The 25,208-nt window shown below is 35.4% G+C and overlaps 1 long non-coding RNA gene across 1 annotated transcript; it reads left to right on the top strand.

Annotated features, from left to right (window-relative positions):
- The first annotated feature begins 1,760 nt into the window (after positions 1 to 1,760).
- Positions 1,761 to 21,792, top strand: LOC129890286 (uncharacterized). The gene is made up of 3 exons (XR_008766993.1): positions 1,761 to 1,829; positions 11,191 to 11,253; positions 21,740 to 21,792. It is a non-coding gene; the product is annotated as an uncharacterized LOC129890286 (long non-coding RNA).
- The last annotated feature ends 3,416 nt before the right edge of the window (positions 21,793 to 25,208 follow it).

Raw genomic sequence — 25,208 nt, 5'->3', positions numbered from 1 at the left:
CTCTACTTTGGTAAACCATACCCTACAAATTGATCATACTTAAACAAAGCATTTAGGTCCCTGAATAGCACTTCTGCTGATAAAATAAATAGAGCAGGAAATAAAGGATCTCCTTGTTTTACTTTCCTAGTGGAATGAAAAAAATTATGTGCTTGGTCATTGATCAAGACTGAATGCCAATTGTTGGACATCAATCTCCAAACCAAATCAACAAACAATTCTAAAAAGCCCATTTTGCTTAAAACTTTCATTAGTTAGAACAAAAATACGGTATCATATGTATTGGTCATATCAAGCTTTAGGACAACATTTGATGGTTTATCCCTCTTTCTGATGTCAGAAATCTTAGGTGAATACAAATAAGTATTCTTAAATAATAGTGAAATATGGAGATGAAGTCATAGGGAAACCAAGATTTGAAGTTGATAGTTTTTTATTTTAATATTTTAATTTTTTTTTGAGTTTTAAAATAAATATATATATATATATATTCAATCAATTTTTAAGACAAATATAAGATTTGTGCACCAAAAGTTATTGAGTTTTACAGAATATGTACCCGACATTCTAACTTTTCTCCTGGAAGGAACATTAGTGGTTTTTTCTATAAATAATATACATTTAAAATTTCTTACAAAATTGCTGAGAGCTTATAGTATGAAGTGGAAATAGTGAACATATTTTTATCAAAAATTACTTGTATCTTTAATAAATGTATAAGTTGTTTTTCCACATTCAATGTAAAATATTTTTAGTAAATGAAAAACTTTTTAAATTTAATGAATCAAATAAAAATGATTGATATGCCCAAATTATATTTCTCAATATAAAGCGACCGTTGTTCAATATAGAACCTAACAAGGTTGAGGTTGAATTCCACAGAGTATGGTAAAAATATTACTCGTAGGTTTAACCAGATTAAATGGTCTTTATTTCTAAAATCCTTACAGAATGTAAAATGTAAAAAAAATGATTTTTATTGTTGCTTAGTACTAAAAATGTCACGACCCAAACTACCGTGAGTGACACCCACACTAACCCTCCGGTGGGAGAACCATTTACTACCCCAACTTAATTCATATAAATTTGAGTCTTGATATTTTGCTAGTTGGTTTTCTCCTTCGCGTTCATGGATCCCTAACTGCATTTGCGTAGGTTGGTGTTGCTTGGCCTCCGCGTTCGTGGAGTCTTGGATGCGAACGTGGAGGATGGTGTTGCTTGCCTCCGTATTCGCAAAGCCTTAGCCATGATCGCGGAAGGTAGAGCTGGTTGACACCCACATTCGCAGGACCTTGGCAGCGACCTCAAAGAACAAATGACCTGGGTAGAATTTAAATTTCTTAGAACGTGATTTCTTTCCCATTCCTCCATTTTTGGACCTTAAGAGCTCTAAGGAAGCAATTTCAAAGAGGATTTTCAAGATAATATTTTTGGGTAAGTGAATTTAACTCCAACTTTCATTACCCATTTATTATTTCATGATTTCAACATCAAAAATCAGTGATTTCAAATCCAAAATTTGAGGGTTTTCTCATGAACATTGAATTTGATATTTTGGGCAATTGGGGGTTATTTCTAACTTATTTTTTGATATGATTTTTCTTGTGAGTTCCTAAATCTTTTGTTATTTTCTATAAAATTCCAGAATCATCCTTATCTCTCAAATTTGACTTTTTGGGTCAATTTGGACCATATTTACAAAAAATAACAAAATTAATATCCTTTTTCATATTTTCTTATGAGGATTCTATATTTGAATAGATTGTATGGATTCAGAGGATGAGCATAAAGGAAAAGCTCAAGTCCCGAGTTGATTTCTTCACTTTAAGGTAAATAGACCTTTTTGACTCTCTTACAAAGTGTGTTGAACCTTGTATGCATTATTTTTGTGATTGGAAATAATAGGGAATGATGACGATATACGTATGTCTAACTTGTTAATGAGTATCATCCGAATACTAGGGTTGAATATATGGGGTTAATTGCACTTGTTGAACTACTATTGTGTGTTATAGCTTGGATGACTATCATGATTCCTTATTGGTGGTGTGCCCATGATTGGTATGGTTGGTTTATTGATGTGAACTTCCCTTCCTCTTATTATGCATATGATCTTGTTACTTGCATTAGTACTGAATGATCTGATATTGAATGACACTATGAGAATTTGATGATAAAGAAAAAGACAAAAAGAATATAATTTTGAGGGAGGTGCCCCACACCAGGGATGATATGATATGATTTCGAGGAATATGCTCCATGCTGGGGATGATATGATATAATTTCGAGGAACGTTCCCCACGCTGGAGATGATATGATATAATTTTGAGGAATGTGCCCTGCATCGGGTAGGTACATGAATAGATATGTCCTCTATGGGCCCCGACTATCTGTAAAGTAGCGAGTGTGTATCAATAGGACATACAAACATTATTTTCTATGAAATTTGCATTGTATTTCACCTCTTTGTCTTTGATTTATATCTATGAGTGAATTTGTTATTATCACGATTATTAAATCAAGAAGTTAAGTTGATGTTGTTGAAACCTGTAACACCTCAGAAGTCGAAAAGTAAGGTTGGAACAAAAGTTGCAGAAATGTTTTTGGTGCGCTAATTCCATGGGCCCTTTGTACGGACCATTGAAGATTGTATGAGTAGTAGAAACCAGTCGTGAAAAGGAAGAATTTGAGATTTAGGAAATTTTGGTCACTGAAGATTTATATGAGACCATCTACTGACCGTATAAGGTCCTACGGTCCATTGAAGGACCTCGTAGAAGGGGTCCTAAGAATTGGAATTTTTCAAAGTTTCAGAGGTCTTTGTATGAGCTTATCTATGGATCGTATAAGCCTATGGTCCGTAGGAGTTCCCGTAGAAGGAGATTCAGAGAAGTTGAGTAATTGAGTTTCGTAGGATGAGAGGCTTATACGATCCATTGAAGGTTATATGGATCGTAGATATTGCGCGTAGAAGGTAAGATAAGTGAGTGAGATTTTTGGATTTGAATAGGACGAGGGGAGGTCTATTTTCGTAGAAGTTTCTACATCTTGTAGAAGGCCACTTCAGAAAGTTGAATTTTGCCCATTGATTTTCATGATACCCTATACGGTTTGTATGGAGCAATACAGACTGTAGAGGGCGTTTTCAGAACCTAACATCAATTATTTTTTCAAGGGTATTCTAAACATTTTCTATTCTTTTTATGCCAAAGCTATATCATTTTGGGCTATTTTCCCACAAACTATAAAATACCCTAAACGTCCAAAATTTTCCCATTCCCTCTAACTCAACTAAATTTTCTAAGGATCTCAAGGATTTCTCTCCCAAGGTATTCTTGTCCACCAAGCTAGGGTTTCAAAAACTCAAGTCTCCTTTTCAATTTTCATAGCAAAGGATCATCAAGATATGTGGAAATTTAATCCATGGATCCTCTTTCATCCATCGAGCACCAAAGTATTTTAAATTTCTCTTTTTATGATTTCTTCCTAACCCCTAGGTTTTGATGATCTTGCATTGGGTTAAATTAATTATGATATATTTCACTACTCCTCTCAAGGTCTTCTTCTTCACCAAGAAAAGCTAGGGTTTCATTCCAAGATCTTCAAGCCTTCATTTTCAAGCTTGCATTGGGATTTATTCCCCAAGGTATGTGAGTCTCATTCATGGGTTCTTCCACCCATGGATCCCAAGTATTTTCTAAACTTAGCAGTTCAATTTCAAATGGTGAAATCTTATGGGTTTTAATATCATAATTTCAAATGCATAGATTGTTGCCTATTTGAACTTTATTTACCTATATTGGCTTTTATTGACTCTCAATTTCATGAAATGATTGATTTATCAAATGCCCATATGTGGAAGCATGAAAAACACTTTTAAGGTGAATTAGTGGGTTGTCTCAAGCTCATTTTAATTGATTCCTTTCACTACCCTCATGCATGCTATCATTGATTTAAATGATATGAAAGTTGATTGTATAGAACACACCTCGTTTCACTATGTTTCAATGAAGTTTGAATTGAAAGATCTTTGACTCCAAAATGAATGTTTATGAAATCAAATGTCTATAATCAAATGAAGTCTTATGAAATGAAGAAATAAAGAAATGATGAAATGATGTATTCCACTCGTGAAAGGCAAATTCTCACTTGTGTGAAACAAATGAAAGGTTTTAATGAGCTATTCTACTGAATGATGTTTAGATGATCTAAATCTATGTAAATAATTATGTTCTTATGTTAATAAACTATTTCATGGGATTGACTTAGCACTGAATGGGGTATTGATGTAGGATTCTGTAAGGGAATCCTAGTAGCAATCCCTTGTCTCATTAACTAGGCACCAACATAGGAACTCTTGTAGTCTTAGGCTAGTGGATCCATAAATAGCCCTAAATGTTAAAGAAAGGAATGAAGTTGACAGAGTTCTACCCGATAAGTAGTTTTCCCATGCCAACTTAGGGGGTGATGTTCAATTCTATGTAATAGCTAGCATGGTCTTAAATGTCGGTTGTAGTCATTTTCCAACAAATGAATGTTTTGAATGCTCATTACTTGATTATTCATGCATACACTCACTTATGTACTTTACTTATAAATGTCTTAAGGCTTTTCATTGCAATGCATTCCTCACATACTTAGTACAATCAAAGTACTAACGTATACTGTTTTACCTATATGATATCACCATGCAAGAACTGACGTTGCTCCACACTCACCTTTACGTGGCTAGTTGGATTCGTTGAAAGCTACTATTGTTGGTGAGTTCCCATGTTTCGGGAAAAATATCCCCACATTGTCTAGCTTATGATGTGTATAGACTTCTGGTTACCTTTTTGGTACTTTTGACACTTATTTTAAGGGCGATCTAGGAACATGTCTTAGCTCTCACCAAGTCTATGATGTAGAAGTATTTTTGGAAATGTATAAGGACGGTTTGACTAAATTGGTTCTCATTTAAATATTTCCCCTTAGTCCCGATTACCTTACATTCCACTTGTTATTGAATGTCATTGCCTATGAAAAGCTTAATGAATATTAAGAGGCTTGGGTGAGGTACCTCCGTGTCTCATTCGTCATATCATGTCTAGGACCTAGGCTTGAGGCAAGACAGTTGCTCAAGTGTTGTATAATCAATATAAAGAGGAAAGAGGTAGAGACGATGGTCCTGTTGATTGGGAAGAATTCAAGGGTGCTTTTCTTGAACGATTATTTCCTTTGGAGTTGAGGGAGGCTAAAGTTCAAGAGTTCATCAATCTGCGCCAAGGTAACATGAGTGTAAGAGAGTATGCCCTCAAGTTCACTAAGTTATCCAAATATGTCCCTTTCATGGTTGTGGATCCAAGGGCTCGGATGAGCAAGTTCGTTTTGGGTGTGTTTGACTTGGTGGTCAAGGAATGTAGAAATTCCATGCTTATGAAAGAGATGGAAATTTTGAGACTTATAACACATGCCGAACATATGGAGGAGGAAAATCTAAAAGAGAGGTCTAGAAGGGAGTCAAGAGAGCTCGAACCGATGGTGGTAATTTCTCTCATGGTAAGTCCGGGAATGATAGCTGTCCTTAGTTTCGTTAAAAGTATTTTGACCAAGTTTCATCAAACACTTTATCTCTAAAATTGTGAAAGATAAGGTGCCTCATTCTAAGGTACAAAGAGGGATTCCGAGTGGTCAAGACATCCCTACATGAAAGAAGTGTGGAAGAAACTACAAGGGAGAATGCTTAGCGGGTTAAGATATATGCTATAGATATGGAAATTTGGGTCATCATGCGAGGGAGTGTAGGATTGGGGCTAGAACCTAGACTCGTACTAGGGTACTGGTCATTTAGATTAGTATGCTACTACTTCAGGTGGCAGTCAGTGTCAAAGCAGATTTGATGCCTAGTAGACTCGTCAGGAGTTAGAGGATTCACCTAATGTTGTGACCGGTATGTTGAGAAAGTCTTTGACTTTGATCTTTTTGCATTGTTAGATCCGGGCACTACTCAATCATTTATTACTCTTTAGTTTGATTTGAGATTCATTATTAGCCCTGAGATCTTGTTAGAGCCTTTTTGGTCTATACTCCTATTGGTGATTCAGTTGTGGCTAAGAGAGTCTATCGAAATTGCCCAGTTTCAATTTTCCATAAAATCACCTCAATTAATCTTGTAGAGCTTGATATGACTGATTTTGATGTTATTTTCGGTATGGATATGCTTCTATATGTTGTAGAACCCGTGTGGTCAAGTTTTAGTTTCCAAATGAGCCAATCTTATAATAAAAAGATAGTAATTCCGTGTTTAAGGGTCAATTCATCTCATGCCTTAAAGCTTAGAAAATAATTTCCAAAGGTTGCATTTATCGTCTAGTCCGAGTTAGGATACAAATTTTAAAGCTCTTACTCTTGAGTCAATATTAGTTGTTAATGAGTTTCTGGATATTTTTCTCGATGACCTCTTAGTTATTTCTACCAAAAGGAAAATAGACTTTGGTATTGATATTCTCCCATGATACCTAACCTATCTCTATTCCTCCTTATCGATTGGCCCTGGCAGAGTTGAACGAGTTAAAAGAATAGTTGAAGGATTTATTGTATAAGGATTTCATTAGATCGAGTATCTCTCCATGGGATTTTCTGGTTCTCTTTGTGAGAAAGAAGTATGGTTCTCATTGTATGTGTATTGATTATCGAAAATTGAATAAGGTCATAATTAGAATAAGTATCACATTCTAAGAATTAAGAGCTTGTTCGATCAACTTCAAGGAGCAAGCTACTTTTCAAAGATTGATCTTCGATCGGGTTATTATCAACTACGAGTAGGAGAATGTGACATTCCCAAGACAACTTTTAGAACTCGGTATGATCACTTTGAATTTTTGGTTATGTCTTTTGGACTAACACATGCTCTTGATACTTTTATGGTTTTGATGAGCAAGGTGTTCAAGAAATATTTGGATATGTTCATAATTGTGTTCATCAATGATATTTTGATCTATTCTCAGAATGAGAAAGAGCATACCGATCATTTGAGAATTGTCTTGCAAATTCTCAAGGACCGCTAATTGTTTGATAGGTTTAGCAAGTGTGAATTTTGGTTAAGGTTAGTTACTTTTCTTGGCCATATTATCTCCGGTAAAGGTATCATGGTTGATCCTAGAAAGATAGAAGTGGTTAAGAATTGGCCTAGACCGTTGTCTCCTTTCGATATTCAGATTTTCTTGGGCTTAACAAGTTATTATAGATGGTTTGTGGAAGGTTATCTTCTATTGCATCGCCCTTGATTTCTTTGAATCAAAAGTAGGTAAAATTCTAATGGTCCGAGACATGTGAGAAGAGTTTTTAGGAGTTAAAGGATAGACTTACTTTTGCTCTAGTGTTGACTTTGTCGGAAGGTTTTGATGGGTTTGTTGTTTATTATGATGCTTCACTAGTTTGTCTTGGTTGTGTTCTAATGCAAAATGGTATGGTGATAGCCTATGCTTCTAGGAAACTCAAGGTTCATGAAAAGAACTACCCAATCAATGACTTAGAGTTAGCGGTTGTGGTATTTTTATTAAAGTTATGGAGACACTATTTGTATGGTGTCCATATGGATGTATTCACCAATCACAAGAGCTTTCAATATGTGTTCACTCTAAAGGATTTAAATCTTTGACAAGTGTGATGACTTGAATTATTGAACAATTATGAAAAGAGTATGTTATATCATACAAGAAAATCGAATGTGTTTGCCAATGCTTTTAGCAATTTGTCCATGAATAGTGTTGACCATGTTGAGGATGAGAAGAAAGAGTTAGTTTGGTATGTTCATAGATTAGCCCATTTGGGTGTTCATTTGGTTGATTCCGAGAAAGGTGGTGTTATTGTTCAAAATAGTTTAGAATCGTCTCTTGTGGCAGATGTTAAGGCCAAGAAAGACAATGATTCTACTAGGGTTAAATTGAAGAAAGCAGTTGCCAAAAAAGACATTAAGGCTTTCTCCCAAAGAGGAGATGGTGTTTTGAGATATCAAGCCGATTATGTGTTCTTGATGTTCATGGCTTGAGGGAAATGATATTGTTCAAGTCTCATAGTTCTTGGTATTCTATTCATCCGAGTTCCACAAAGATGTATTATTATTTAAAGGAAATGTATTGGTGGAATTACATGAAGGGGGATATTGTGATGTTTGTCGCTACGTGTCTTAACTGTCAACAAGTGAAGGTTGAGCATCAAAACCCAAGAGGTTTGGCTCAAGATATTGAGATTCCTACTTGGAAGTTGGAAGCCTTGAATATGGACTTCATTACAGGTTTGCCTCATACTTGTAGGCAACATGATTCAATTTGGGTGGTTGTAGACCGAATGGCTAAGATGGCTCATTTTCTTCATGTTAAGACTTCCTATTCAATTGAGGACTAAGCTAGATTGCATATCCGAGAGTTGGTCAAGCTTCATGGTGTCCCATTGTCTATCATTTCACATCGAGGTACTTAGTTTACATCTAGTCTTAGAGGTCTTTCCAAAAGGGTCTTGGTACTCAAGTGAAGCTTAGTACAACTTTTCACCCTCAGACGAACGGTCAGGCCGAGTGCACTATTCAGAACTTAAGGGACATATTGAGAGCCTGTGTCATTGATTTTGAGGATAATTGGGATGATCATTTGCCATTAGTAGAGTTTGCCTACAATAACAAGTATCATTCCAGCATTCATATGGTTCCATTTAAGGCTTTATATGCTAGGAGTAGTAGGTTTCCTATTGGTTGGTTCAATGTGGGTGAAGTTGCCTTAATAGCAACTAAGTTGGTGCATGAGGATATGGAGAAGGTGAGATTTATTAGAGAAAGATTGAAGACAACCCAGAGTCGACAAAAGTCCTATTTGGATGTAAGAAAAAGGGAACTTGAATTTGAGGTCAATGATTGGGTTTATTTAAAAATCTCACCCATGAAGGGTATGATGCATTTTGGCAAGAAAGAAAAGCTAAGTCCCCTCTATGTAGGTCCATATTAGATTTTGAGGTGGATTGGTAAGGTGGAGTATGAATTTGATTTTCCTTCTGATTTAACATCAGTGCATCTGGTATTCCATGTGTTCTTATTGAGGAAGTTTATTTGTGATCCTAGCTCTATTGTGCCCTTGGAAAACATTGATGTGAAGGAGAGTCTTTCATATGATGAGGTTTTGATTGAGATCCTAGACCGACATGTTCGAAAGTTGAGAAACAAGAAAGTAGCTTCAGTTTTAGTGTTGTGGAGGAATCAAGAGGTTGTGGGTGCTACATGGGAAGCTAAAGCCTATATAATGTCATGATATCCTCATCTCTTTCCTTTCGTTCCTAGTTAAGGTATTGAGTTTCTTTATGATTCACTCAACCCAAACCATGTGTTTCAGTCATTCTAATGTTTTCATATGCATTCATGCTTAGGAAATGAGTTATTTTAAAGTCATGGTTTAGCTTGAAATTGAGTATTCCATATTTTATGCATTTTCGAGATGTTTTGCATTCATGTTGAGCTTTCTCCTTTCTATTCCATTCATGCTAGCTTGATTCTCATTTATGAATATTTGTTCCTAAGGGAGAGATATTGTAAGACCTCAAAAGTTGGAAGAGTCGGAAAATGAAGTTTAAAGGGTGTTTTCCTGAAAGTTGAAGCTTTTGCAGAAGATTCCCTCTATAGGCCCAGTTCATGATCCATGAACATGCATACGGGATGTATTGGGTATAGTGGTGAAGCCTTATAACTTGGAGAATCAGGGGAAAGGTTCATGAGAGGGACCACAGTCCGTGGTGAGAACCACGAGCCGTGGTGGTCGAACTTTCCTAAGTCCAACTCACCCTTAGGACCACAAACACCACCACACCACGGCCCGGATTAGGCTTCACGGATTATGGTGGGTCCTCCATTTAGGTGAATTTTTAGTTTAAGTTAAGGGTATTTTGGTCTTTTTCAATGTTTTTATTAATGAATGTGGACGAAGTTTTGGGGGTTTATTCTAACCTATTAAGTACCCTAAGCCTTTCTAACCCTCTCATTCTCACCTAAACACTCAAAGATCAAAGTCTTCTCTCTAAAGTGTTCTCTCAAGATTCTTCTTCTTCCTCAATCTATTCTCAAGAGAATTCAAGTCGCATTTCCAATCAATGAGCAAAGTTAGGGCTTCTAAGATCAAGGTATGTGAGAATTCTTCCTTGGTCCCTTTCAACCATGGAATCCCAAGTTTTCTCTCAATAGTCTCTTATGATTTCTTCTTATAAAAGCCCTAATTTCATATTTTGCATTGTGTCTTATTAATTATATATTTCATTGCTATTAGCCTAATAGCATAATTCACATCACGCTACATGATTTCAAGGACCTATGTTATATGCTAGTTTCAAGTATATTTTCAGTGAATTATGATCATGATTTTCAAGTTATTTTAATGAATGATTTATGAATGCTTACCAAGGTTTATGAATGACTCATGAAAGATTTGAATGATGTTTCAATGATACTTTAAGCGAAGAAGTTATATTACAATAAGGATAATTCTTCCAGAATTATGTTAAAGAAGTATAAAGGATATGATGAAATTTTCTCACATACTCATGATGAAGATGATAGATGAGCTACTCTTATGTTATTTTATAAAGTTGGATTGGAATCTATTATAACCTTTTCTAATGATGTTAATGATCATGTTTCCGTTGGAATGATGACTAAGCACTGAGAGGATTTTAAGGTGGGGTTCGGTCTGGTAGCCAAGTAACTACCTAAGAGAACCATAGTAGCAACCGTTAATCCCAAACTACATTTCCCACACAGGTTTAAAGTGCAAATATGGCATAGTTAGAGGATCCACATATAGCATAAAGTTAGAGAAAGTACCATCATAAAGTCTACTCTGGCAAGGTAGTCTTCTTCTTGTCGATGTGTAGATCATCGGATTCCATATTACAACTCGCATAGTCTTATATGTCGGTTAAAGGTCCTATCCCACATCAAGGTAAAAGAAAAAAAGGTATAAAGTTCTCATGATGATGTTTTTAATGCATTGATCAATGATTATGATGTTTTAAGGTTTTCATAGTTTTACTCATGTTTTAAAATATTTGTTATGCATCTCATGATTCATATTGATTATATCCTATGTTTATTATTCATGCATATTTCTCACATACTTAGTGTAGTCCATATACTAATGCATACTTTACATTTTCCTATATTGTATCAAAATGTAGGGATGGACGATCATTGCACACCTCTTATTTATGAGTAGAGTTGAGCTTCGACAAACACTTGTGGTGAGTCCTAATCCTTGGAGGGGAAAGACATGTTATTTTCATTGAATTGTTGTCTATTTCATTTCTCTTATGTTTTCATGGGTAAGCTATTCTTTTCTTATTCCCCCATCTAGTTACTAAAGGCATCTTGGACATTATGGAATCTATGTCATCTTTTACTTTGAGTTGAGACTTTATTTCTATTTCTATATCTTTTTTTATTGCTTTATTTACCTTATGTATGCACAAGAATAATATACTAAGAGACTTGGTTGGGGTCCCTTAGGATTCTGATTTCTGTGTCACACCTAAGCTCTAGCTTGGGTCATGACAAACTGAGCCCAGATCATGAGTTTGATTTCTTTTCTATTCATGTGAAGCTTCAAGGAGACTTTGAGAGGTGGATGATTAACATTTGGTGATCTCTATTGTCCCTTTACTTATGCTTTATTCTATTTGAGAAACAAATACATATTGAGATTTGTATTTATCTTTCACTTCCATTTTACTATAGGTTTGTACACGTGACGACTAGATTTTGGGGGTTAGTTGATTTTATTTAAGTCTTTCGCATTTGCATAGAAGTTTTGTTTAGTAACTTCTTTTTTATTATCCATATTTGTTGGGTTAGGCTGACTTGTTCTAGTTGAAAAGGACATGTGCCATCACACCCAGTTTTGTATTGTGACAAAAATGGTGTGAGAGCCTCGGGTTCTTAGGTCTCACGTATGTACAAGCCAAGTCTAATAGAGTCTCGAGGATCTGTACGGAGATGCCCGTTACTTATCTTCGAGAGGTTATGATGTCTTCTAGGAAAAATCTTCACATTTTGATTTTCTATCGTATGTCCTTGTTCTGATATTCTGATCTAATTTTTATTGCCTCACTCTATTCTCTCACTTATGGTGATAACTCGAGCTTGGTTCTGCATGCATGCAATTGGATGTTATCACATGATTTTAGTGTTAGATCTGGAATTGAGGAAAAAGTGCTAGACTTATGAAAGGGATGTGTGGGAATACTTGGAATGCTCTAATATTTGTGAAGAATATGTAAGGTTGTGGTTCGATGGCGCATTATGAGGATATTGTATGGAAAAAGGAACAATGGTCTGGAGGATCATATGAACTCCTTATCTTTCTGGTTAGTGGTTTAACATCGAGAATGGTGCTTATGTGTACTACCAAGTGTTTGAAGTGGCTAAAAAATTGAGAATAGTATAATTAGGAGAATTATTATGTTGTGAGCACTATAATTTTGGAGACTACAATTTGTGAAGTTCGTCACAAAATAATGGATTGCATAGTATATGATGAGGATGATATTGCGCCAACCGAGATTAGAATTTCTACGGTAGTTTTATAGAGTGGGTGTACTTTAGGAAGGGTTATAATCCATCTACTACTATGGTACCTTTGTTTACTTGGTTAGGTTTATGGGCTATATTACTTCTGCTATCGACCTGTCCTATGAAAGGGTGCATATTGCTTTTGAATAGAGACTGAAAGATTTTGGTAATATATGGCAGTTATGTAATAGGTAGGATGGTGTAGAGTATCTGGGTATGATCTTCCCAGTGGTTATGATGTGTTCTAGTGGTGGATCTACAGGGCTTTCACGATGTAGTACTATTAATATATGAAAATAGAGATGTCGGTTATCGAGCATGATGCACAATCACTGAAGGAACTATCAGTTGTTTTACCTATTCGGCTAATGAGGATGATTTACATTTACATTTGAGAAACCAACTGGTTTCTACAATGTACATTTAAGTTTAGCATTGTTTATAAGGAACATTATAAAAGTGGATCATTGTATGGAATTAGTGTGTTTAAGTATAAAGTGTATTGCAGGTATCTAATTGGGGACTGAGAACTTCATTATAAACCAGAATGAATGGACTAATATTGAAATGATAAGCTTATGAGTAAAGAAAGTTCCAATAATTATACCTATGTGAAGGCAAGTGAGTGTACTAACGATAAAGCACAAATGGAAATTGGTTAATTCATGGGATTAAACTGTATAACGAGTTTGAGGTATCACGTCGATGATAAGGTGAAATTCATGATGATGGTAAGGGTTGCTGAGCATGGTAATACGAGTTTGGGACAGGCTATGATTAGGATGCAACTATGTGGTAATGTTTTTCAATTAAAAGGATCCAATATGGTAATGACAACTTGTAGGCATCTAAGGATGCGGTTGCTACTACTTAATGAACAACGTAATTATATGGAAATTTTTACAATGTGTTGGAATCCACTCGAGTAGAACTAAAAGAATTTTATCTTATAAAGGGAAAATTAGTTTGATGTAGTTTGGCCTTCAAAATTAGGCGAGAGCAAGAATGTTTTATGTAGTTTTGATGATTTAACAAACCCTGGGAATTGGTAAGAGACCTGATCCCATGTGAGAGTTTGAATGACCTAAAAGAGACAGCCGACAAAAAGTACAATGTACACCCTGTCAAAACTACCGATTATTAGTGAGATGGTGCGAGTCATTTTGCAGGGTGACAGGCTTCCAACTAATAGCATGACTCCAACAATTGTGTTAATCACATATATAAGTGTCTTCTTCAACAACATAAAATAGTTTTTGCATCTGATTGTTATACACAACAAAAGTTTCATTCTCTTGAAATATCTTTTCGAAGAACAATAAGGACCTGATAGACCTGTCACAATTCTTAGTTGTTTTTAGAGTCTTTGTTTCTATGTCCATTATTGTAGATCTATTCCTAATCCATAAAGAAATCAAGTTAAGTCTTCTCTTAATCTGTGTCAATATAGCTAGGGTTAGATATGAAGGCATCTTGAAGTCTAATTCGACTAGGGTTTGTCGATTTAGTAGGAAATAGAGTTATTACTTTGAATATATATGTAACATGGGTGTTACATTGATGGGGAAGGGATTGAGAGTTCAATTCCTAGATTGCACGAGGTTGTAACCTAAATCTTGGCTCTTTGGTTAGTGGATTTGTTTGGTGAAATCTTGTGAGAAAGGTTATGTTTTTTTCCTCCTTTGAGCAAGGAGGTTCCGACGTAAAATATTGTGTTGATTTTACTTCCTGTTATTTACTTTTCCGCTATTGTTATTCTGATAAGGGACCTAGTCCCTGAAATGTAGTGGACACATATATTCTATCAATTGGTATCAGAGCCTGGAATCTTTATTTTTGTTAACACCAAGAGAGAATCGTGTGGAAGAATGACTGCTCCAGTTAACCTAGAGAAAGGACAATCATCAACTAGGCCACCTTATTTCAATTGCCAGTTCTACAGTCGGTGGAAGACTTGAATGCATGATTATATTATGGCTAAAGATAGTGAACTATAGGATATAGTGCTGGATGGTCCTTTCATTCCTACTACTTAGCTAAAAGAAAGAGAAATCACAAGGATCATTCCAAAGACCAGACTACAGTACACTGAAGTTGATAGGAAGAAAATCGAGAAGAGATATAAGGTAAAGAAGCTACTGGTTTGTGGAATAGGAACCGAGGAATATAATAAAATCTTTGCATGTGAATCTGCTAAAAAAATCTGGATTTATTTCAAAGCTTCTCTTGAAGGGACTGAGCAAGTGAAGGGATCAAAGATGGACATGCTCACTACCTAGTACAAAAATTTCACTATGAAGGAAGGAGAATCAATACATGATATGTACACTAGGTTCTCATCCATCACTAATGAACTCAAATCCATGGGTGAGCCTATCAATACAAGCAAAACGATTTGGAAGATTCTAAGGGTTTTACCAAAATCATGGGCAAGCAAGGTTGATGCCAATACTGAAGCTAAGGACTTGAAAGTTATTACCATGGATGTTGTTATTGAAAACCTTCAAGCTCATGAGATGAACAGAAATCAAGATCCCTCAAAGAAGGAAATCAAGAAGGACGTCACTGGCTCTAAAAGTGACTCAAAATGAAATCCCTGAAGAAGATGAAGCTATGGCTTGTCACGACCCGATCTAGGGCCTAGTCATAACATGGTGATCAGGATGCGAGGGATCCCAAACATAAGCCATATTATTATACATAACATACATAAGATAAAGAGCACAATAAATATAAAAGGAAGTAATCATCACAAGGAAATGAGACTAAGAGAGATCAACTCTATAAATGTCCAATCGGACTACACCATAATATCTTCTAAACATGCCTCTAGTCAAATATTTGATTGGGGCTTAGGAAAACCTCCTAGATCACCCAAAAAAGACGAAATTCAAAACCATAGCAACATGAATAAAAGTCATTTCCTTGATAGAATGAAGACTCACAAACTTCTTGAGAATCTAGGGTAAACGCTATCCACGAATAGGATGATTGCAAGTGTCGTCCGTCCCTACATTATGAGATAATGTAGGCAAAATATGTATTAGTACATTTGAATGTACTAAGTAAGTGAGGTATTCATGAACAACTAAAAGAATGTAATCAATATGTCATAAGATGCATGACCAATCTTAATGAACATAAGTAAAGCTTTATCATAAACTCATAACTTAACTCCAGCTTGTGTGGATAGGACTATTAACCAACAACTAAGACCATGCGAACTATTACATGGAATCCGATGACTCTTGCATCGAAAAAGGGGAGGCTACTTGCCATGGCATACTCCAAACATAACTCAACTCAACTCAACTGTTCTATATATGGATCCACTATCTAGGCCATGAAGGCAACCTACATAGGCAACATACTTTGGGACTTTAGGTTGCTACTAGGATTCTCTTGGGTAACTAAATGCGTTACCGGACCGAACCCCACCTAGAATCCCTCAGTTCTTAGTCAATATCCCAACAGAAACTCATAAATATGATCATAACATAGAAGGGAAAGATAGTAACTACCTATAAATCTATCTTTAAAATATATTAGGAATAGCTTATCTACTTAGTGATTCATAAGAATCCATAACTTCAGTGAGAATTGTCCTTAGCACTATCTTTAAAATATCTGTTGATCTTAACTCTGGTCACCATCATAACTCTAACTTTAGAATCATAAATCTCAACTTTATATCATATAAAACTTTTATTGAAAATCATTTAACTTATGATCAACTCATAAACTCATCTTAACTTCATAGTCATAGCTTTATGCATGAGCTTCTATAATTCAACTTGAAATCACGTGATTCATATGAGAACATCATATAAATATCATTGATAACATTTAAAAATAAAATCAAACTAGCCCAATACAATTCATCAAAACTAGGGTTCATAATCAATTGAAAATTTAATGAAAACTTGAGGTGTCTTTGGGATTTCATGGGTGAAAAGAGCCCATGAATCAATCCCCCATCCTTGAGTGAGAAAACCAAAGAATTTGGAGAATTTGAGAGTTTTGATGGAGAGATTGAGTGAATTTCTTGGAATTCTTCAATGGAGTCCTTGAGAGCTCTTGTAGAGAGAGAAATATTTGAGTAGGTGAATTATAGAAAAATAAATGGAATTAAGGATTTAAGGTAGTTTATAGAGTAGAATTAGTCCCTAAAAATGTCCAAATTTATTAACTAACAACTAGAAAAAAGTCTAAACTGCCCTTACTTAAAAACTGAATTCAGAAGAAAAACATCTCTCAGGTCTGCGACGTAGAGCTGCTCCCGAATAGGTCATTTTTTAGCGAATGAAATTTTGGCCAGATTTTTACTAGGGAAAAATAACACTAAACGGGAACAAATGGTTGATGCGGATCTGCCGCGCATCTCACTGTTTTGTGCAATTTTTGACAAAATTCATCTTTTGATACAGGAGTCCTAAAAATCTATTGAAACCATTTTCCTACAGTTTTGACCCCCCGATCGACATTCCAAACTCATATTTGCCAAAAAGAATAAGGATAATGCATTACGCAAGCGACCTATTCTCAAGGCATTCTTAAGGCTCTTATGAGCATTTTGAGGAATGTTACATGGCTTATCTCACTCAAAGATTTAAGAAAATTGTGAGAAAGCATAGGGGTTTCATGAAAAAGGGTAACATCAAAGAGTTGTTAATGCCACAGATTTATGTAACAAGTGTGGAAAACTAGGACATTTCATTAGAGATTGCCCTATGCACAAGATAGACTACAAAGATTATGTCAAAGTCGGAAGTGACAGATACAAAAATAGGGACCATGTCCTAGATAAGAAAAGAAGAAAAGTTGTTGCAAACTATGTGGTGAAGAGAGATTTTGATATTTGGGGTAACTTCTCAAGTGATTCAAAAGATTCTGAACACCTTGAAGATGCCTCCATGCTAGCAATAAAAGATGATGAAGATGTGTTTGATGCAATGTTTACTTTTATGGAAAAATCTGATGATGAACAAGATGAAGAAGAGGTAACTCTTTCTCACTTTAAACATAATTTGCATGTTTATTCTATTAAAAGGTAGAGGACTCTAGCAGCTATTTTGATTGTCCCAATTACTGAGTTGACCACTGAAAATGATTTGATGAATAACAATATAGATATTTTTCAAGATGAAAAAGTGGCCCTGGTTTCTCATATGTCAGAAATGGAAGAACAAATGATGGTTCTAGAAGCTTAAAGTCTGGAACTTAAAGAACAATTAAAGAAGTTGAGTAAGAGCTGTGTTAAAACAAAAGGTGAAACTAGCAGTTTACAACTCAAGCTTAAAACTTGCTTGAATACAACTAAAATGAAGCTAGCTATGGCTTTGGAAAGAAATGATCAGTTAGAAAAGGACCTGACCCATTTCAAATAAGAACTGAACAGATCAATCAAATGGAACGCTTCTTCAAAATTGCCAGCAAATCTCACTAATCAGGTTCACAATGTTCGGAAGGGTTTAGAAAGCTTGAAAATAAGTCCTCCTTACAACCCTCACAGCAAATATTGTTAGTTATGACAATCTTTTATGTATTCATTATGGCCACAATGGTCATCTTAAGAAAGAATGTCTCAAGTTCATCTTCTTTGATAGGATATTAGATTAGTCAGCAATCCAAGTTCCAGCTGGTTCTCAAACTTACTTGGAAAAGAACTGAAGAAAGTTTCTCACACTTTTCCAAACAGAAAGTCAGACTGAACAACGAACTTGGTCCTAGTTCTAGTTCTTTTCATAGAATGAGAAAAATTAACTTGCAATACTAGACTAAAAATTCTCTTATTATGCTTCTATCTGCTTACTGGGGACTCAGATTGAAATTGGTTCCCAAATCTAAAATATAATCTTTATTGCAGGGGAGTGGAGGAAGTAGTAGTCAATGCTGGTTTATGAACAGTAGATGCTCGAAGCATATGACTTAAAAACTTTCTCTCACTCAAGGCACTTCAAGGTAGATGTGTCTCTTTTGGAAATGACAAGAAGGCGTACATTCTGGGAATTGGGAGAATTGGAAAATCTCTTAAGCACTTCATTGAGGATGTATACTATGTGAATGGATTGAAGTATAGTCTTTTTAGTGTTTCACAAATATGTGATAAAGTAATGAGGTCAGATTTTTATCAGAAATATGCATTGTTACAAATATGATTTCAAAAAAAGTAATCTCAACTCCAAGAAGGTGAAAGAACATGTATGTTGCTGACCTGGATATACCCAAGTAGATGATCTTACTTGTGTTAGTGCCCAAAGTGAAACTGCTAACTTATGGCATAGGAAACTTGGTCATGTGAGCTCTTCACTATTAAAAAAACTTGAATCTAAGGACCTTCTCCCTGTATTATCAAAGTTCAACTTCACTGATGACAATGTTTGCAATGCATGTGTCAAAGGAAAGCAGACTAGCTCATCCTTCAAATAAAAATTGCAAGTGAGTATAATATGACCTCTTGAGCTGATTCACAATGATTTGTGCAGTACTGTGAGATTCAAAGTAGAGGTGGAGAGAAGTATATACTTGTAATTGTGGATGATTTGTCAAGGTATACGTGGACTATGTTTTTAAGGTCCAAAGATAAAACATATGATGTGTTGATGATATTAGCCAAAATTATTCAGACGAAGCTGAACTGCAAAATTGCAGGGATCAGGTCTGATCATGGGACTGAGTTTGAAAATGCCGAGCTTGATAACTTTTGTTCTTAAAATTACATTTATCATAACTTTTCAGCTCCAAGAACACCTCAACAGAATGTTGTTGATGAAAGGAAGAGTAGAACTCTGGTTTATATTTCCAGAACTATGCTTATTGATTAAAATCTTTCAAAGAGTTTCTAAGCTGAAGCAGTTAACACGGCTTGTTATATGACTAATAGGTGTTTGATCAGGTCTATTCTAAACAAAACCCCATATGAGCTTCTCAATAATAGAAAACCTAAATTGATTTATTTAAGGAATTTTGGATTTAAATGTTTTGTTCTAAACTATGGGAAAAATGATCTTGAAAAATTTGATCCTAGAAGTGATAAAGGAGTGTTAGTGGGATACTCCTCTTCAAGTGAAGCTTCCAGAGTTTACAATAAGGTATATCGTGCATTGAAGAAAGTGTTCATGTAATCTTTGATAAAACTGGTGATATCAAATATCTAAAGAACAAGGATGATGATGAGCTGGAAGAACTACTTTAGATTCAAAGAGATAGTATGAATGAAACACAAGCTGAAAGAACTCAAGACCTAGACATTGTTGAATCAGAATCAGTTGAAGAAGTCAATAAAGATGTTGAACCTGAAGAGGGACTTGGTCTGTTTGACAATACTGAACTAGAGAATATTGTTCACCCTAAGAAGAAAGGTTCTGAGAATGAAATGGAAGAAGTAGATCAACCTTAATCCTTGACAACTCGATCAAGGTTGAAACACAGGTCTTCTCACCCGCTTGATAACCTTATTTCTCCTTTGAATTTTGAAATGCAAACTAGGTCCAAAACTATAAATCTAGTTGCATTCTCAACTTTTATATCAAGCATTGAGCCTAAAATTATCAAGGAAGCCATGAAAGATTCTGATTAGGTGAATTCTATGCAAGAAGAGTTGCATCAATTTGAACGAAGTAGAGTATGACACCTGGTCCCTAGGCCTTCTGACAGAACTATAATAAGGACTAGGTGGATCTTCAGGAACAAGTTGGATAAACATGGTAGTATTACAAGAAATAAATCAAGACTAGTGGTGCAGGGCTATAATCAAGGAAAAAGCATTGATTATTATGAGATCTTTGCCCCTATGGCAAGGATGGAAGCTTATTGCCTTTTCAACTTTCATGGATTTCAAATGATTTCAAATGGATATGAAAAGTGCATTTCTAAATGGCTATCTGAAGGAAGAGTCTATGTAAAGAAACATCCTAGATTTGAAGATATTGACTATCCAAATCATGTGCTTAAATTGGACAAAACTCTTTATGGATTAAAACAGGCTCCTAGAGCTTGGTATGAAAGATTGTCTAAATTTCTTCTGGAAAATGGGTTTAAAAGTGGAAAAATTGATAATACCGTCTTCTTGAAATCAAGAGGCAAAGAGCTGCTCATTATTCAAGTTTATGTTGATGAAATTATTTTTGGAGCAATTTTAGAAGCTTTATGTGAGGAGTTTGCTATATTAATGGGGGGTTAATTTGAAATGAGTATGATGGGAGAATTGAGTTTCTTCTTGGGATTACAAATCAAATAGACTCCAAATGGTACTTCTATTTTTCAAGAAAAAGTATATCAAAGAGCTACTTAAGAAGTTTCATTTAATGGATGTAAAGCCTATTGAAACTCCCCTGGGCATAAATTCAAATTTGGATACATATAGACATGATCCTATAGTAAATGAAACCATGCATTGATGTATCATTAGTTCACTGTTATATTTAACTGCTAGAAGACCTGATATTGTGTTTAGTATTGGAATGTGTGCTAGATTTTAGGCTTTTCCTAAGGAATCACATTTGAAAGCTGCTAAAAGGATCATGAGATACTGAAGAAACATGGGACCTAGTCCTGTTCTATCCTTTAGGTGATTCTTTTGACTTGGTGGGATATGCTGATATAGATTATGCAGGGTATCAGGTTGATAGAAAGAATACTTATGGAATGGCTTATTTCTTAGGTTCCTAACTCATTTCTTGGGGTACTAAAAAGTAGAATTCAGTTGCTCTTTCAACTGCTGAGGCAGAGTAAGTGGAAGCAACATCATGTTGTGCACAATTGTTATGGATTAAACAACAACTAGAGATTTTATAGTAGTTACTTACACAATCACTCTTATGTGTGATAATACTAGTGAACTGAACATGACAAAGAATCCAGTACAATACTAAAGGACTAAACATATTGATATTAGATATTAGTTTTTGATAGAGAATGTTGAAAAAGGAAATATTACTATAAAATTTTGCAAAATTGAAGATCAAATTGTTGTCATCTTTACCAAGGCTTTAAACAGGGATCAGTTTGAAAAGAACAGATTTGAAGTTGGGAATGTTGAAGCTTGACTGAGTTGATTTCATCTAAAGTAATCAACCCTTATTGACTATGATTAGGAATAAGGTATCTTTGTTATTTGTAATGCATTTTTTGGTAAAGTCAATTTCATATCTATGCAAGTATACACACATAAGGAATGAGCTTGAGTAAAGGAAGAACAGGAGGAGCAGGGAAAATCACTTTAACTTGAAGAGAGGGACATGGTCCTATCTCAAAGGTTAGTATTCTTTACAGAACATTTAAACTATCTATAAGAACCATTGTGATTGCTATGCGTCATTCAAAAACCAAACATTGTGAATTTTCCAAGGGACCTGACAAACCCCTATACTTCCTTATATACTCCCTTCTTTCCTTCTTTCCCAAATATTCAAAAACTCCATCTCTTTCAGGAAAGCAACTTCTCTCCTTAACTTTGTCTCTTAGTTTTTCTCTCCAATCTTAAGAACAATGTCTCTAACAAGCTATCCCACAAGAGAAATGCCAGAGGCTCTCCAGGAAATGAACCCCTCTGCTTTCTCTTTTTTTCTGATAACTCACTTTTTTCGATCCCCATTTCAACCATTCCTTAGGTTTAATACACAGAAACTCCAGTCATTGATGTTCTTTCCTCAATCAGAATCAGTGAAAAGGCCTCGCTAATGTGCTCTCACACTCTGGATCTGAATGAACCACAAAAATCTTCCCTTAATGGGTCAGTTCAGTCCAAAACCCCTATTAAGACTGAACAACCCCTATCCAAACCTGGGCTATCTTTATCTGCTATTTCTGAGCAATATTTTGAAGGAGATCTTCCAGACAGTAATGACACATAATCAAACATCTTAGCTACAAGTGAAGAATTATAGTGGAGAGTCTTGTAGTAATGAAGGATAATACAATTCCTATACTCTCAAAAAAATGAATAGGTACTCCCATACTTACTTTTGATGAATTGCCTCCTAAGTTTGATACTTGGGATTGAATCTGTCTAGGGGTGCCCTCGTAAAGACTAAAACTCCTTACTCCAAAAATAGTAGAGGTGTTACAACGCTTTGATAGTAAGTGGAAACTGACTTTCTGTCTAGTTTGTAGGAATTTCTTGCCTGTTAAGGAATTAGTCCAAGGTAGACCCAGAAGTAAGAGTTTGTAATTGAAGTCGAGGGGGATGAATAGAGAAATTCTCTTCCCATATAGTGCTAAGAAGCAATTTCTGATAGCCTATAACCCATGGAACTATTCCACCCTAATTTATTGCTTATGATGAAGATGATGAGGAGAATAGTCCTTTATCCTGGGGTGTAAGAGAAGAATAGTATATGTTTCAAGCAAAAGGAAGGATAAAATTTCCAAAACACAGGCTTTGAAGCCAAAATCCTATCCTACTAGGGTTTCTACTATGAAACTCATAAGCGATGCCATGAAAGAGAACAAAGCTCGAACAAATAAAAATAAAAGATAGAGGAAAGCCAGAGTAGAAGAGGACCAAATCCTTTTATAGAGAATGTCATAAAAGTCTCCAAAGAAAGGAGAAATATTGAAACAAAGTCAGATGAACTTGTGTGTGCCGCAGAGAAGAGAAAAGGCAAGGTTCTGCAAAAAAGGAAATAGGCACCAAAACACAGACAAAGAAAAACTTTCACTTGTAATTTAGCAAAAAAGAAAAAAGAAAGTCAAAGGAACAAGAGAAAGAGACATCAAAGAGGAAAAGATAAGTGTCACCTGACATTGATGAGCTTTTTGTAGTATTCGAGCCTGCGTCTGTAAGGGACCAAGTTCACAAGTAAGAAAATAAAGGTTGAAAAGGAGTTAACCCAAGAGGAGAGCGTCAATATTTTAAAGACTCAAAAAGTGTTGAATAGTAGAGTATTTGATTCAAAAATCCTAACTAAGCTAGAAATGTGTGGCCTTGTTGATGCAGTTAAGTTATAGGGTTTAACTCATTTGTTTGTTGATCACATTCTAGTGCTTCATGAAATACAAGTAAGGGATTTCTATTAGAATGTCGTGTTCGAAGAGGATGGAAGTATTTACTCCAAAATTGGAAACAAGGAAATTTGTTTGGATGAGGAAAAACTTGGTGAGATTTTGAAAGTTCTAACAGAGGGGATCAGATTTGTTGAAGGAAGGACTTGCTCAAAAGTCTTTGTACAAGAGTGTGGAAAACTCCAAAAATTGAGCACTATTGGTATTCCTAAGAAAGTACTCAAAGGGGAATATCAACTCTATTTTGAATTTGTCAACAAGGTCATTCTTCTCAGGCCGGAGAAGAAAATAGTTGCATCTGCTGCTGACTTATTTGTCATGGAGGCCCGTATCAAGTTTGATGCAGTCAACCTGCCTGCATTAATTTTGGAACACATGCACAAGACCATTTCAGTCAAAGATAGAAAATATGGTATGAGATATGGTTACTATCATGACCCGACCTAGGGCCTAGTCGTAACACAGCGATTGAAACCCCGAAGGGCTCCAACCAAGCCTCTTGTACATATCATAAGCATACATAAGGTGAAATATAAAAATAGAAACATCATAAGAGAGTCTAAAATATGAATAAAAATTTGGAAATATCTTATGACAACATAGACTCAAACATATGTCCAACTAGATTCCTCTAAACATGAGTATGGGCGGGGGCTAAGACATGTCCTTAGCTCACCCTCAACATACAATGCAAACAAAAGTCTTTTGAAAAGGAAATAGTAACCAACTTGAAACTAGTCCCTGGTCAATGAGGACTCACCACAACACCATCGGATATAGAACACCTACTAGTTATGTGGACAATTAGGATCTTCAACCTCAACCCCTACATTATGAAACAATGTAGGCAGAAAGTATGCATTAGTATGTTGGAATGTACTAAGTATGAGGGAGTGACATGCGACGTAAATCATGGAACGCAAAGGTCAAGTAAAACACATGATAAGATGGAATACGTAAAGTCATGGGAAAATCATATTGACCAAAGCATTTAAAATCATAAATTCAAACTTATAACATACTTAAGAGATCATACATATGTGGGATAGGAACCATAACCGATAATAAGACCATGCGAGCTATAATATGGAATTCGATGATACACACATCGATAATAAGGAGGCTACTTTGCCAAGGTAGACTCATGATCATGAGCTTGTGCTATTTGTGGATCCACTAGCTAGGCCATAAAGGCAACCTACAGTGGCACGTAGTTTATGGGACATGAGGCTGCTACTATGGATTTTGATAGGTCCCCCACCTCAAGTCCACTCGGTGCTAAGTCAAATCCCATGGAATACATACATAACATAAGATCATAATTTCATATATCCTAGTCATGATCATAGGTTTGAATCATAGAGTAGCTCATTTTCATAACATACTTGTAATGTGAGAATTGTCCTTTCATTATTACAATCATATTTGCATAATTCATATTGTTAGGCCTTAGGTCACCATGTAGGGCACTAAGTCACCTTACTTCATAACTTGCATTAAATTCATACCTTGAACTTAGAGTAAAACTCAATTGCATGTAAAACTCAATTGCATAATCAATTGACTTTGAAAATCATGTAATTCACTTGAAAACATGCATGATCATAAACTTTACATCAGCCCA

This window comes from Solanum dulcamara, chromosome 5 (assembly GCF_947179165.1).
Source record: "Solanum dulcamara chromosome 5, daSolDulc1.2, whole genome shotgun sequence".
In the NCBI taxonomy this organism is placed as follows: domain Eukaryota; kingdom Viridiplantae; phylum Streptophyta; class Magnoliopsida; order Solanales; family Solanaceae; genus Solanum; species Solanum dulcamara.
This window is presented reverse-complemented; position numbering and strand designations above follow the sequence as displayed.